The sequence below is a fragment of the Chiloscyllium plagiosum genome, chromosome 46 (genome assembly GCF_004010195.1).
Source record: "Chiloscyllium plagiosum isolate BGI_BamShark_2017 chromosome 46, ASM401019v2, whole genome shotgun sequence".
NCBI classification, from domain to species: Eukaryota; Metazoa; Chordata; class Chondrichthyes; order Orectolobiformes; family Hemiscylliidae; genus Chiloscyllium; species Chiloscyllium plagiosum.
Genome location: NC_057755.1, coordinates 4,014,110 through 4,028,006, shown reverse-complemented (window position 1 = coordinate 4,028,006; position 13,897 = coordinate 4,014,110).

Below are 13,897 nucleotides of genomic sequence, written 5' to 3'. Positions count from 1 at the left end.
CACACACACACACACACACACACACACACACACACACACACACACTCACTGTGTAATCGACCTCTGCTGGTGACTCTAAGTGTTACACACAATCACTCCAAAACTCCTGTCCCAACTTCTTGAAGAACATCGTCCTCTGCTGCTGCTGTCTATAGCTTGGTGCACCTCGATCGGGAGAAGGTAGCTGAGATCCGGTGACTCCATGGAAAACTATAGGCTGTGACAGACCGAGAGCTCTGACACAAGAAACAGGACAGAACGTTGCAGGAAAACCTCGCCCACACGGACCAGTTCCAGTTCCAAATGGAAAGAGACCATTTCCGTGAGAGGAGGGCCAGTGGGGACCGGCAAGCAGCATCAGGATATAGTGACAAGCCAGAAGGAGAGTGAAGGGAGCTCCAAGCATCTGAAATACTGCAACACTGAGCAATGTACATCAGGTTCTGGATTAGTGGTGCTGGACGAGCACAGCAGTTCAGACAGCATCCGAGAAGTAGTAAAATCGACGTTTCGGGCAAAAGCCGTTCATCAGGAATAAAGGCAGAGAATCTGAAGTGTGGAGAGATGAGCTAGAGGAGGGTGGGGGTGAGGGTAGGAAGAAAGTAGCATAGAGTACAATAGGTGAGTGGGGGAGGGGATGAAGGTGATAGGTCGGGGGCGGTGAGAGGGTGTAGTGGATAGGTGGAAAAGAAGATTATTCCTGATGAAGGGCTTTTGTCCAAAACGTTTATTTTACGGCTCTCGGATGCTGCCTGAACTGCTGTGCTCTTCCAGCACCACTAATCCAGAATTTGGTTTCCAGCATCTGCAATCATTATTTTTACCTAGATGATTTTAACCCTACTGTTAATTCTCTTGCAAGGATGCCTGCCTTGAAGAAGTTTTCCTCCTCTCTCTACAATGTAAATCAAGTCCTAGTAGGAAGGGTCAGGACCAAATGCAATCCCTAGGGAACCAGGTCTCTACCCAGAATGGGTTAATGTGGGCCTTTGGGGTCCTACCGCTCCAGCGAGATAGTGAGAGGCCCCACACAGACGCATTCACACCCGCCAACAGATGGGGACTCCCGCTGCCTTTCTCCCAGGTAACTGAACCTTTAGAACCCACCCCTGACACACAGTCCAAACTAGATCCCATGAATCCTGTGGTTACCAAGCGTCAACCAGCTGATGGTCACATGACACACCCCACACCCATTGCAGCCATCCAGCTGGTAGGCAACACCAGAAAGGGGACTCTCTTTTAATTCCCCTCAGACCTAGACACTGTTTTGGATGAGAACTTCCAATGAGAACATCTCCAGATGTTCAATAACATTCACCACAGATTAATACCAATTACAATCAAAACATCAGGGATACAATAACCGGAATAGTGTCCTTCCCCAACAAAATGAATACATTCCCACCTGAACCACATGATAATCGAATGAGGGGCAGGGAAATATGAGGAAAAACGCAGACCTGCGGTTAACACGAAAGAGAAGGGAACTCCTTAATGATCTAGCCACAGCACACGGGTCAGGAGTGTCACCGGTCAGTGTCCTTGACTTGGCTAATTTGGAGAATAAACTCAGGATCCTGACCCAACAAGTAACTGAGCCCAAGATGGACTGAACACAGATAATCACCAGGAGACAATCGGACAGCTAGTGACGTATCAGACTGGCCATCACTGACTCGCCATCCTGGAGTGTAACTCCAAAACAATTAATCAGGTCATCCAGGGCCCAATCAAGGATGGCGGTGAACAGGAAAACCAAACCCTGTGCAGTATCTACGGGAACAGGATGATGGAAAAGCTGAGGAAGGACCTCAGGCAGGCTGACCAATAGAAAGGCCACACCCAGATTACTAACAAACTGCGTGACCATTTGTTCCAGGAGAAGACCCACATGACCATCTTTCACTGTCAATTACAGCAGCTCACCAAGTTCTGGTTTCATGACAGCTGCAAGGACACTCTCAGTGAGGCACTGGGCTTGGTGCCAGGGATTCCAGTTATCCTGAGGGACACAGTTGAGATGAGGACATTTGAAGTCGAACATATTGGGATTATATAAAAAAAAGAATGTGGATGGGTTCCCATGACACTCTGCCAAATGGTATGGAGAGACGGGGACATTGGCAGGGACCAGACTGAAGTAAATGTGAACGAACAGGACTTGGATTTGTCAGGCCAACTGGCATGTTCCCACCCTGTACGTATTCTATGATTCTATCACATACCATAGCCTCTCACATCAAGCTGTTATCCTAACCGCGCTCTCCTTGATATATCTTGGGATATCAGAGAATGGAACTCCTTCATGATCCAGCCTTAGCACACGGGTCAGCAGTGTTACCGGTCAAAACTCTCGACTTGGCTACTTCGAGATACCGGTGGTTATGGCTGCAGGCTGCAGATGGTAGATACTCCAACACTATAGTCGATCACTATGAATAAGGCCTGGACACACGCCCAGGGTCTATAAGATAGGTGTAACTCCCAGAGTAATCATTTTATTCTTATTCATTTGCATGATATGAGTGTCACTGGCTGGGCCAGTATTTATTGCAGCTATTGAGAAGGTGAGGTTGAGCTGCTTCCTTGAACCACTGAAGGCCATGTGCTGGAGGTAGACCCACAATTCCCAGAGGTAGAGAATTACAGGGTTTTGACCAGCAGGTCTTGTTCACTTGTCTTTGGCCCGATCACTGAATGTTGTCTATGAATCACGATCCTGTTTGGTTAATCCGTAAAGGATGTGTTTTGTAGAAACAATTCGGGATGGCACGTTGGCTGCGTGTTTAGCACTGCTCCCTCACAATGGCAGGGAGCCAGGTTTGATTCCATCCTTGAACGACTGTCTGTGTGGAGTTTGCACGCTCTCCCTGTGTCTGTATGGGTGTCCTCTGCATGCACGAGTGGTTTTCTCCCACAGTCCAAAGGTGGCCAGGTTCGGTGGATTGGCCATGGGAATTGCAGGGTCATTGGGATGGGTCAGGAGGTGGGACTGTGTGGGATTCTTTTCAGAGGGTCATTCTGTAGTCGATGGGCCGTACAGCCTGCTTCCACACTGCAGAAATTCGATTATGCATTTCGATTATATCACTTATCAGTTGTATGGTGATCAGTTTGACCAAAGTACACAATGGTTTTCACACAAACTCTAACAACAAGCATTAGTACTTTCTACAAGTAGATTTGTAATTCATTTGCACAAGCTTCTCTCTGTTCAAACATTCGGGAAACAAAAACAAGTCAACAAGACCTGCTGGCTCAAAACCCTGGAATTCCCCCCCCCCCCCAGGGCATTGTGGGTCCACTTCCAGCACATGGCCTGCAGCGGTTCAAGGAGGCAACTTACTCTCACCTTCCCTATAGCATCAAGGGACGGCTAATAAATACTGGCCCAGCCAGAGGCATTCATACCCTGCAAATCAATAGAAATAAAATGATTACTCTGGGTATGTGTCTAGGTTAGGGGTGAGTGCTGGCGGTGGGAAATGTAGCAGCCTCCTGACTATTTTAGTGAATTGCTGGAAAAGCACAGCCTGTGAAGCAGCATCAGGAATTATGAAGGGCTTCTGCTCGTGTGTGAGGATGGTTGTGTGAAGGTGTGGGTGTGTGCATGCATGTATGTTTGCGTGTCTGCGTGAGTAGGTGTCTGGGCTGTCTCACTGTGTGTGTGTGTGTGTGTAAACTGTAAGTTCCAATCAGTACAGAAGCCTGGCCTATTCTTTCTGTTAACTTAGGTTCGAAAGACAGTTACATTGAGGAATGCTCATGTATTCTGAAATCATTAACTTCTGAAACAACTGTGAGAATCACGAAGCTTGTTTTCCCGTGCACGGCCCCAGGGAGCTATGACTCACTAACTCTCTGTTGAAAAGTTGATATATAGGCATTCGAAAGAAATTAGACAGAATTGTGAGGATAGTTTTCTCTCAATCTTGTGATGTCAAATGAATTGGTTTTAATTGCGGATTTAAAAACGTGTAGAAATTTAAGCAGGATAATAATGTCACAATTATCTATATTCTAATGTGCAGTACTCATTCATATTTTAGAATTAATTCTTTTCATAAACTGTCAAAAGCAATTGATATAAAAGCAGATTTTAATGTCCTGCCTATATCTATGAGCCCACATTTGGATAACACTAACCGGTGAATTGGAAGTTCAGATGCTCAGAGTTTATAATGATAATCCTAAGTACTAAGTTGTTTCTGCTATAATATAATTGCAGATTTACTCATATCGATATGTTTCTATGGGCCTGGGCGTGAAGGAGCCCTGAGCAGTATCTCCACTCTGAAACTTTGTGTTCGCTCATTTTAAGAATAAAGGAAGTAATGGGCAGATCGACAATGTGTGTTAGATTGCTGTTGTTTGAAAAGTCCTGCCCAAATGGTCATTTTAAAACCATAAGGCATTGGAGAAAATGAAGGCCATTCAGCCCATTGACTCTGTTCTGCCAGTCAATGAGATCATGACTGATCATCCTCTATTCTACAATCGGGCCTTTTCCACATAACTCCTGGATTCCCTTCCTGATGTAACAACGCTGTTTGTCTCAGCCTTGAATATGTTCCATGACCCAACCTCGACAGTAGGAAATAATTCCACAGATTCACTTCCTTCAGAGGGAAGGTGATCCTCCTCATTTCTGTCTGAAATGGGTGACCCCTTGTTGTGAGACTATACCTTGTGGTCCTGGACACTCCCACAAGGGGAAGCAAACTTTTGAAACTTGCTCTGGAACGTCTTCGAATAATCTTGTCCATTTCAGTAAGTTCGCCTCACATTCTTCTAAACTCCAAAGAGTGCAGAACCAACCGACTCAACCTCTCCCCATTAGACAAATCCTCCATCCCTGAGATCACCCGAGTGAACCCTCTCTGGACTGTCTCCAATCTATCTTCCCTTAGATGAAGAAACCAAAATTGTTCACATTATTCCAGCTGTGGTTCCACACCTGCCTTGTATAGTTTTAGTCAAACTTCCCCATTGCTATGTTACATTCCCACTGAAGTTAAAAATCACACAACACCAGGTTTAACTTTATACACCAACAATGGCATATCCAAATCATTCCCATTGAAATAAGACCAACATTGCATTAAAAAGAACAGAGAACTGTGGTTGCTGGAAATCAGAAACAAATTCAGAAATTGGTGAAGAAACTCAGTGGCTCTGCTAGAATCTGTGGACCGAAAATAGAGTTAACGTTTCAGGTCCAGTGACTCTTCTTCAGAACTGCGTTTTTCCAGCAATTTCTGATTTTGGTTCGAATATTAATTCGGGTTGGAGGACGCAGTAGTAATTGGGGTTAGATGCCCCTGTCTTAATTGGGGTTGTAGGCCCCTGTAGTAATTGTGGTTAGAGGCCATTGTGTTTTGTGGGGGTAAAATCTGCTGTGTTTTGTGGGGTTAGGCCCCTGTGTTTTTGGGGGATAGAGGCTCCTGTACTAATTCGGGTTAGAGTCCCCTGTAGTAATTGATGTTGGAGTCCTTTGCATTAACTGGAGTTAGAGGCCACTATGTTTTGTGGGGTTTGTGGCCCCTATTGAAATTGAGATTAGAGCGTCCTGTAGTAATTGGGGTTAGAGTCCCTTGTGTTTGTGAGGGTAAAGGCCGCTGTGCTTTGCGGGGTTAGAGGCCCCTGTGTTTGTGGGGTTAGAAGCCCCTGTAGTAATTGAGGTTAGAACCCCCTGTGTTTCTGGAGTTAAAGACCTCTGAAGTAATTGGGGTTAGAGTGTCCTGTAGTAATTGAAGTTTGAGGACCCTGTAGTAATTGGGGTTAGAGTGTCCTGTAGTAATTGGAGTTAGAGTGCCCTGTAATAATTGACGTTAGAGTCCTTGTATTAATGGGAGTTAAAGACCGTTATGTTTTGTGGGGTTTGTGGCCCCTGTAGTAATTGAGATTAGAGCATCATGTAGTAATTGGGGTTAGAGTCCCCTGTGTTTTGTGTGATTAGAGGCCGCTGTGCTTTGTGGGGTTAGAGGCTTCGGTGTTTTGTGGGATTAGAGTGCCTAGGGAAGTAAGAATAATGAGATCCAACGTTTAAAGTCATTAACCCTGGTGAGAAGGTACTATTGAAAGACTTTAATAATGAAAAATTGGGCCCCTACTGGAAAGGTCCTGATTAAGTTCTTTTGAGAAAAGAAACTGCAGTAAATGTAGAAGGACGTTCTACGTGGGTCCACAAAGGACATTACAAGCTTGTATCACCCCTACAGTATTAGTGTTAGTACTGATACAGGCTCCGAAGAAAACCAAATCCAAAAACATACTCCCAGTTGTAATCAACCCACCTGTGATATCTCAGACTGGCAAAAACCCCAATGAAACTGTATAAATGAAACCTGTACTATTACCATTGGAAGTCATGAATGCAGCAGCCCAGCTGAAACTCATTTACATTATTCACATTATGTGTCCAAACATCACTCTCGACCTTATTCTTATCCTCGCGACACTTCTATGCCAGTCATTATGAGATTCCATCACCTCATCTGCTCCGTCAACCGAAAACTGTTACTTAGAAATGTTTTTTCCCCTCTCAAAATAAACTGTACAGATTACGGTATTGAGCACATAGTACTGAAATCACTAAATCCGAAGGCACCGATTGCCATGCGACTGACCACCTGTACCTTCTCGACAGAATCTTCTACTATCTGACCTACTACCATTGATAGAAATACCTTTACATGTTTCCTATATTCAGTAGCTGCTGTAATGAACAAGACAAACTGGAGAGATGAAGAAAGACCAAAAATACTATGCCCTGCCAACCCTCCTTCTGTTGCTAATAGTTTCTTTATTCAAGCTAAACCCCATGATCCATGTGTCATCTGCTCACTCTTCAATCATTCTGATGGACAGTGTATAAATAGGACTCACCCACTTATGCAATCCCTCTATGATGGAAAAACCCAGTCGGTTGAATACACTTGAACAACCAGACGTTTGTCGTACCCACTGTTTCCAAAGATTCAGCTCTTGCTCTAAGTGGACTCGTCATTCACTCACAGAAGCGTACCCTTGGAACTCCTTTTAGCATTGATTGGCGATGTGAAAACAAAGCCTACTCAAATTTACCCAATAACTTGTACGGACATTAACTCCTAATACGCACTGTACCACCTTTCACCACCCACCATGATGTACCTGAAGTAGATGATGAATAGAACGTTCACCAACATATGAATCAGTACGGAACAAAAAGTAAAGGAAAAACAAAGGGGCTTACACAACTTCTTCCATCAACAAACCTGGTCGTCCAATTTATTGTGAGGTCTAATTCCTAGCTGGGCTGGTGAGATGGCTCTAGATCAGATAAGTGACCCTTCGTATGACATCGAAAAATTTGCCAACTCAACTGCCCACGCTTTGACGTTGGTGAACAAAGAATTACAGGAGAACCGGATGATGTCGCTTCAGAATTGGCTGGTGCTAGATTTCCTCTTTGCTAAAGAATTAACCGCTTGTTCAGTCATTGGCCTGCAGTGTTGCACCAACATCGATGATTTCTCAAAAGATATTTTGGACGACACAGATGTTATCAACAAAATAGGTCAAGATGCAGGGAAGATACCTGCCCCACCGTCATCCGATTCATGTGAATGGAGTGGTTCCTGCTGGCTATCGTCACAGTGCGATGGATCGTGTGGGACGTACTGGTAGCCCTTGATTTCATCCTAGGAATATACATTGTCATCTGCTTATGCATGAAAAGGACAGTACATTGCTTTTCACCTTAGAGAAAGAGGAATCTGGTTAATCAAACCTTGTCTATCCATGAACCTTCATGCCTGAACTCCCATGCTGAAATCCAGTAGCTTTCAGACTCTGCTCCTATGGATGATGACTCGCCAGAGGAGGCACTTGACTTATTGAGAATACAAATCAACTAACTGGACTAATTATACTTGTATAAGTTGTCATGAAATGACAAAAGGAGCGAATGAGAAAGTCTATAGCCTTAAAACTTAAACATCTAGACTAAAATGTAATGTTGAATCATAGAACATATTTGCTACACATCAGAAAACAGAAAGGCAGAGGGGGTAAGGCAATTAAGAACATTTGCCTGAACCCAGTAAGTTTAGCTTATAGGTATCAGTGCTATGTTGTAACAGTGGTGCTATTAGTAAATACAGGGGATGACTAAAATAAAACTAAATTGCCTGTAAGAGGTTTTTCCTTCTTGCAGTCCACCAAGGAGTGTGATCTCTGCGATGAACCAAGAGACAGCCTTAAAGGTTGAGTCCACAAGCGATTTCCTGGGCCGTCTCAAATCTGTGCTTTAACAGCTGCATTTGGAGTATTCTGTACAATTCTAGTCACCGCATTATAGGAGTGATGTGGAAGCTTTGGAAAGTGTTCAGAGGAGATTTACAAGGATGTTGCCTGGTATGGAGGGAAGGTTTTAAGAGGAAAGGCTGAGGGACTTGAAGCTGTTTTCGTTGGAGTGAAGGTTGAGAGGTGACATAATTGAGACATATAAGATAATCATAGGATCAGATAGAGTGGACAGTGAGAGCCTTTTTCCTCAGATGGTGATGGCTAACGAGAATGGCATACCTTTAAATTGAGGGGTGATAGATATAGGATAGAGGTAGTTTCTTTACTCAGAGAGTAGTAGGGGCGTGGAATGCACTCCCTGCAACAATAGTATACTCACTAACCTTAAGGGCATTTAAATGGTCATTAGATCAACATATGGATGGAAATGGTATACTGTCGTTTAGATGGGCTTCAGATTGGTTTAACAGGTCAGCGCAACATCAAGGGCCAAAGGGCCAGTACTGTGCTGTAATGTTCTATGTCCTATGTTCTATGGAAATGTCATCAGTGTATTCTTAATTCCAAGCATATATTTAGGACAGATTCTGCAATCTGCTGTGGCAGGAATTGAATCTGAGCCTCTGGATTAATCTCTAATTTCTTCCAGACCCAAGAACCCTACCCTTCCATCTCCATGACCGCTGACGCCAGCTACACCCCTCCCTATCTCTGTAACCTTCTCCAGCCCCAATACCTCCGCACAGTCCCTGCAACTTTCCATATCCATACAATCTTCTGCTACCTTATATTTGTAACAACCTCCAGCCCAACCTGCATCCTTATCTCTGCCACCTCCTTCCCTAAATTCAAACCGAGCTGATCTTGTTAATATTGATTTTGCTTCACGTATCTCTTGTGCAATGTAAACTTTATGATACACTTTGTCGATGCACCCTATGATCTGTATGCCCTTGCTTATTATGATCTACTTGTACTGCTCTCAAATAAAGCTTTCCATTGTCCTGAGGTACACCTGACTACAATAAATCAAATCAAATCAAATAATCCAGCCACAATCCACCACGCTATCTCTGTACCCCCTGTGAACACATGCACTCACCCTATCTCTGTCATCTCCTCGAGCACCTACATCCTTCTCTATTTCCATAGCTTCTTCCAGCATTTACATCTCTCTCTATCTCGGGATACGCCATTTTTCCCACTCTCTGTAATATTCTCCAGCAGTTACATCCCTCCTTATGTATCAAACCACCTCCACCATCCACATCATTCGCTGCCTCTGAGGTATACTCCATCACCATACTGTTTCCGATCTTCATCATCTCCTCCATTCCATACACACCTTCCTGTCTCTGTAATCTCCTCCACCCCAAGAGCCTCTCTAATTCTGTAATTTCATCCAGCAACAGTGTCCATCAGTGCTACCTCCTCCAACACCAACAAATGCCCTTATCTGTGAAAACTCATCCAGCTTTTACACATTTGGGCCAACAAGTACACACCGTACCTCCGAAGAGGAAACCAACCAGATCCATTCCCGTCGTCTCTTACTCTACATTTACCTCTGACTAATGCCCCTAAGCTGCACATCGTTGGATTGTGGCAGGAAACAGGAGCACCTGGACGAAGCTCATGCAGACACGGGGAGAACGTGCAAACTCCACATAGACAATTGCCTGAGGTTGGAATCAAACTCAGAACCCTGGAACGGAGGCAGCAGCACTAACCACTATACCACCATATCCTTACACTGACAGTAAACCAACATTGCTGGTTTGAATGTAAAACTGCTCACTCTTGCAGTTACTGTAGTCTCCTGAAACTTGTGTTACTCAACAGTTACATCAGAAATAATAGTACTCTTCTGATTCCACTGCAGCTTCAGTGCTGGTTACAGAACACACACTCATTGCAATAACGGTAAGCGATTTGCTGCATTGTTGGAATACGCACTATGTTTAATTCATTTCGAGCACAAACACTGACCAAACTTGGATCACTAGAACTATCCAACCGAGACACAAGAATTGGACACGGACATAAGGGATATAGTTAGCAAGTTTGCAGATAACACCAAAATTGGAGGTGTCATGGACAGCGAAGAAGGTTACCTCAGATTTCAATGGGATTTTGATCAGATGGGCTGAGAAGTGGCAGATGGAGTTTAATTCAGATAAATGCTGCATTTTGTAAAAGCAAATCTTAGCAGAACTTATACTCTTAATGGTAAGGTCCTAGGGAGTGTTGCTGAACAAAGAGACCTTGGAGTGCAGGTTCATAGCTCCTTGAAAGTCGAGTCGCACGTAGATAGGATAGAGAAGAAGGCGTTTGGTATGATTTCCTTTATTGGTCAGAGTATTGAGTACAGGAGTCGGGAGGTCATATTGCGGTTGGACAGGACATTGGTTAGGCCACTGAGGGAATTTTGCGTGCAATTCTGCTCTCCTTCCTATCGGAAAGATATTGTGAAACTTGAAAGGGTTTCTCAACGATTTGCAAGGACGTTGCCAGGGTTGGAGGGTTTGACTTACAGCAAGAGGCTGAACAGGCTGGGCTGTTTTCCCTATATAGTTTTACAAAATTATGCGGGACATGGATATGATTAATAGACAAAGTCTTTTCCCTGGCTCGGGGAGTCCAGAACTAGAAGGTTTAATGTGAGAGGGGAATGATATAAAAGAGACCTAAGGAGCAGCTTTTTCACGCAGAGAGTGGTACATGTATGGAATGAGCTTTCAGTGGAAGTGGTCGAGGCTTATACTATTACAAAATTAAAAGGCATTTAGATGGGTACAAGAACAGGAAGAGTTTAATTGAAAGGATATGGGCCTGATGCTTGCAGATGGGACGAGATTGGGTTGAGATATCTGGTCGGCATGGCCGGGTTGGACCGAAGGGTTTGTTTCCATGCTGTAAATCTCTATGACTCTATGACTGCACATATACTGATGTCCATTTTGGATTATAAGAAGTTATTCCTGCTTTTAGAAGCAGGATTTTTATGACTTGCTACATGGGTTAACCACTTCCTGATAGTCCTGTCTGAAATGCTTTACAGTTTAGAAACTTTCCAAAGAAAATTCAGTCAACACTGTTCTCTTCTCAATGTATTACATCATAGTAAAAATGAGGTTGAACTGAATTCAGCAACTGTCACGCCCATTTTCTTCCTCTCTGTCTCTCTCTCCCTCTCTCCCACTCTCACTCTCTTTCTCTCTCTTTCTCATTCTTACTCTCACACTCACTCAGTCAGCCTCCACCTGAAATAATCTGACAAATGTGCACATATCCAACAATTTCACTTGCACATTTATCTAAAGTTTCTGGTCGTCAATATCTTGGCTGTCAAAATGTTTTGTTCAGACGTGTTTCATCAATTCGTTAATGGGGCTTGGGTTTTGGTGGATGGGCCAGAATATATTGCCCTTGAGAATGTGCTGGGAGCTGCTTTCTCGTGTCCCTGCAGTCCTGAGAGTGTAGGAACAACTGGTTGGTGGTGTGAAGGGGAGGGGGGAAGAGGGATTGTCCAGGATTTTAACAGAGGCATACCGAAGAAATTATCCAAGTTCCAGAGGACTGTTCTCTCATCGAGAGAGACAATGACCGGTGATTTTAAACTAAGGATCATCTCGTCTCTCTACATCTCACACCAGCCATCCAACCAACTGCGCGAACTGACCCCCTACAGCAGTGATGGCAGGGCGGCTGGCTTGTAATGTAGAGTGGCTCCAACAGCGCAGGTTCAATCCCCACACTGACTGAGATCTCCATGAAGGTCCCAGCTTCTCAACCTCGGCCCTCACCTGGAGCATGATGATCCTCTGGTTAAACTGACAACTAGTTGTGTCTCGCTAAGGAGAGGACAGCTCGAAAGTCCACTGGGAGATGGCATTTTTTTCTGAAGAAAGGTATATTCAAGTCAGGATGGTGAGTGGTTTGGTTGGGAGCATGCAGTTAAAGGTGTTCCCATGCATCTACTGCCTTTGTCTTTCGGAACGTGACTGTAGTTGATTGTAAGTTACGGTTTGGTGAATTTCTGCCGTGCGTATTGTCAATTATACATAATGCTGCCACTGAACATTGGTGGCGGATGGACTGTATGTGTATGGATATGGGACCAATCGAACTGATTACATTATTGCAAATGCCGGTCAGGTACAATTTTGAAGAGAGAAAGAGAATTAATATTTCTAGTCCAAAATGACTCCCCTTCAGAAGAGTTACATTGGACTCAAAACACTTATCTCTGCCATTCTCTCCACTGGATATGCCGGTGTTGGACTGGGGTGTACAAATCACACAACACCAGATTATAGTCCAACAGATTTAATTGGACCAGGTTTAATTAAACCTGTTGGACTGTAACTGTGGTATTGTGTGATTTTTAATTCTCTCCACAGTTACTGCAAGATTTTATGAATTTCTCCAGCAGTATTTTCTTTAAATTCTAACATTGACAGCCTGCAGTATTGTGCTTTATACAGTCGCTTGATCAATCTGGTATCCCATTTCCAATATTGAGTCTCCGTAGCACTGTGCTTTATATAGCTTCCTGATCACGCTGTAATCCCATTTCTGATATTGAGAGCGTGCAGCACTGTGCTTTATATAGCTGCTTGGTCACATTGGGATCCCATTTCCCATATTGAGTGTCCGTAGCACTGTGCTTTACATAGCTGTTTGATCATGCTGTAATACCATTTCTGAAGGGTTATTGGAAATATTTTCGACCAGACAAGTGGGGATGGTTCCATCAAACTCCTGATGTGTGCCATGTAGATCGTGGAGAGGCTTTAAGCATCACACAAGGCATTACTCACAGCAGTATTCTTTACCTCTGACTTGCTCTTTGAATTACAGTATTTCATCTGTGAGTCAAGTTTATTTTCGATTCAATGGTAACTCTGACGTCTTTGAGCACAGGGGACTAAGCATTAGTAAACCACTGAATGTCAAGTGACATTATTTCGGTGAACTTTTGTTGGAGGTGATAATTGCTTGGCATTTGTGTGGCGCAAATGTTACTTGTCACTTGTCAGTCCAGGACTGGAAACTGCCAGGATATTGCTGCATTGCGAGATGGAGGGCTACAGAATCTAAGGAGTTAAGAATGTTGCTGAAGATTGTGTGATTATTTGCGAACACCTTGGAATTATGACATTGCGATTGTGGGAAGGTCAATTATACTTTCAGTAAAGATAGTTAGAACTTGGACAGAATCTTGAGGAACTCCTGCAGTGAAGTCATAGAGTCATAGAGATGTACAGCACGGAAACATACCCTTCGTCCAACTCATCCATGCCGACCAGATATCCTAACCTAATCTAGTCCTATTTGCCAGCACATGAGCAATATTCCTCTAAACCCTTCATTCTCACCTAAACCTATGCCCACTAGTTCTAGATTCCCCCCAAACAGGGAAAAGAGCTTTGTCTATTTATCCAATCCATGTACCTCTCGATGTTATAAACCTTTATAACGTCACACCTCAACCTCCAATGCTCCAGACAAAACAGCCCCAGCCCATTCAGCCTTTTCTTACAACTCAAAACCTCCAACATTGGCAACATCCTTGTAAATCTTGACTGAACCCTTTTAA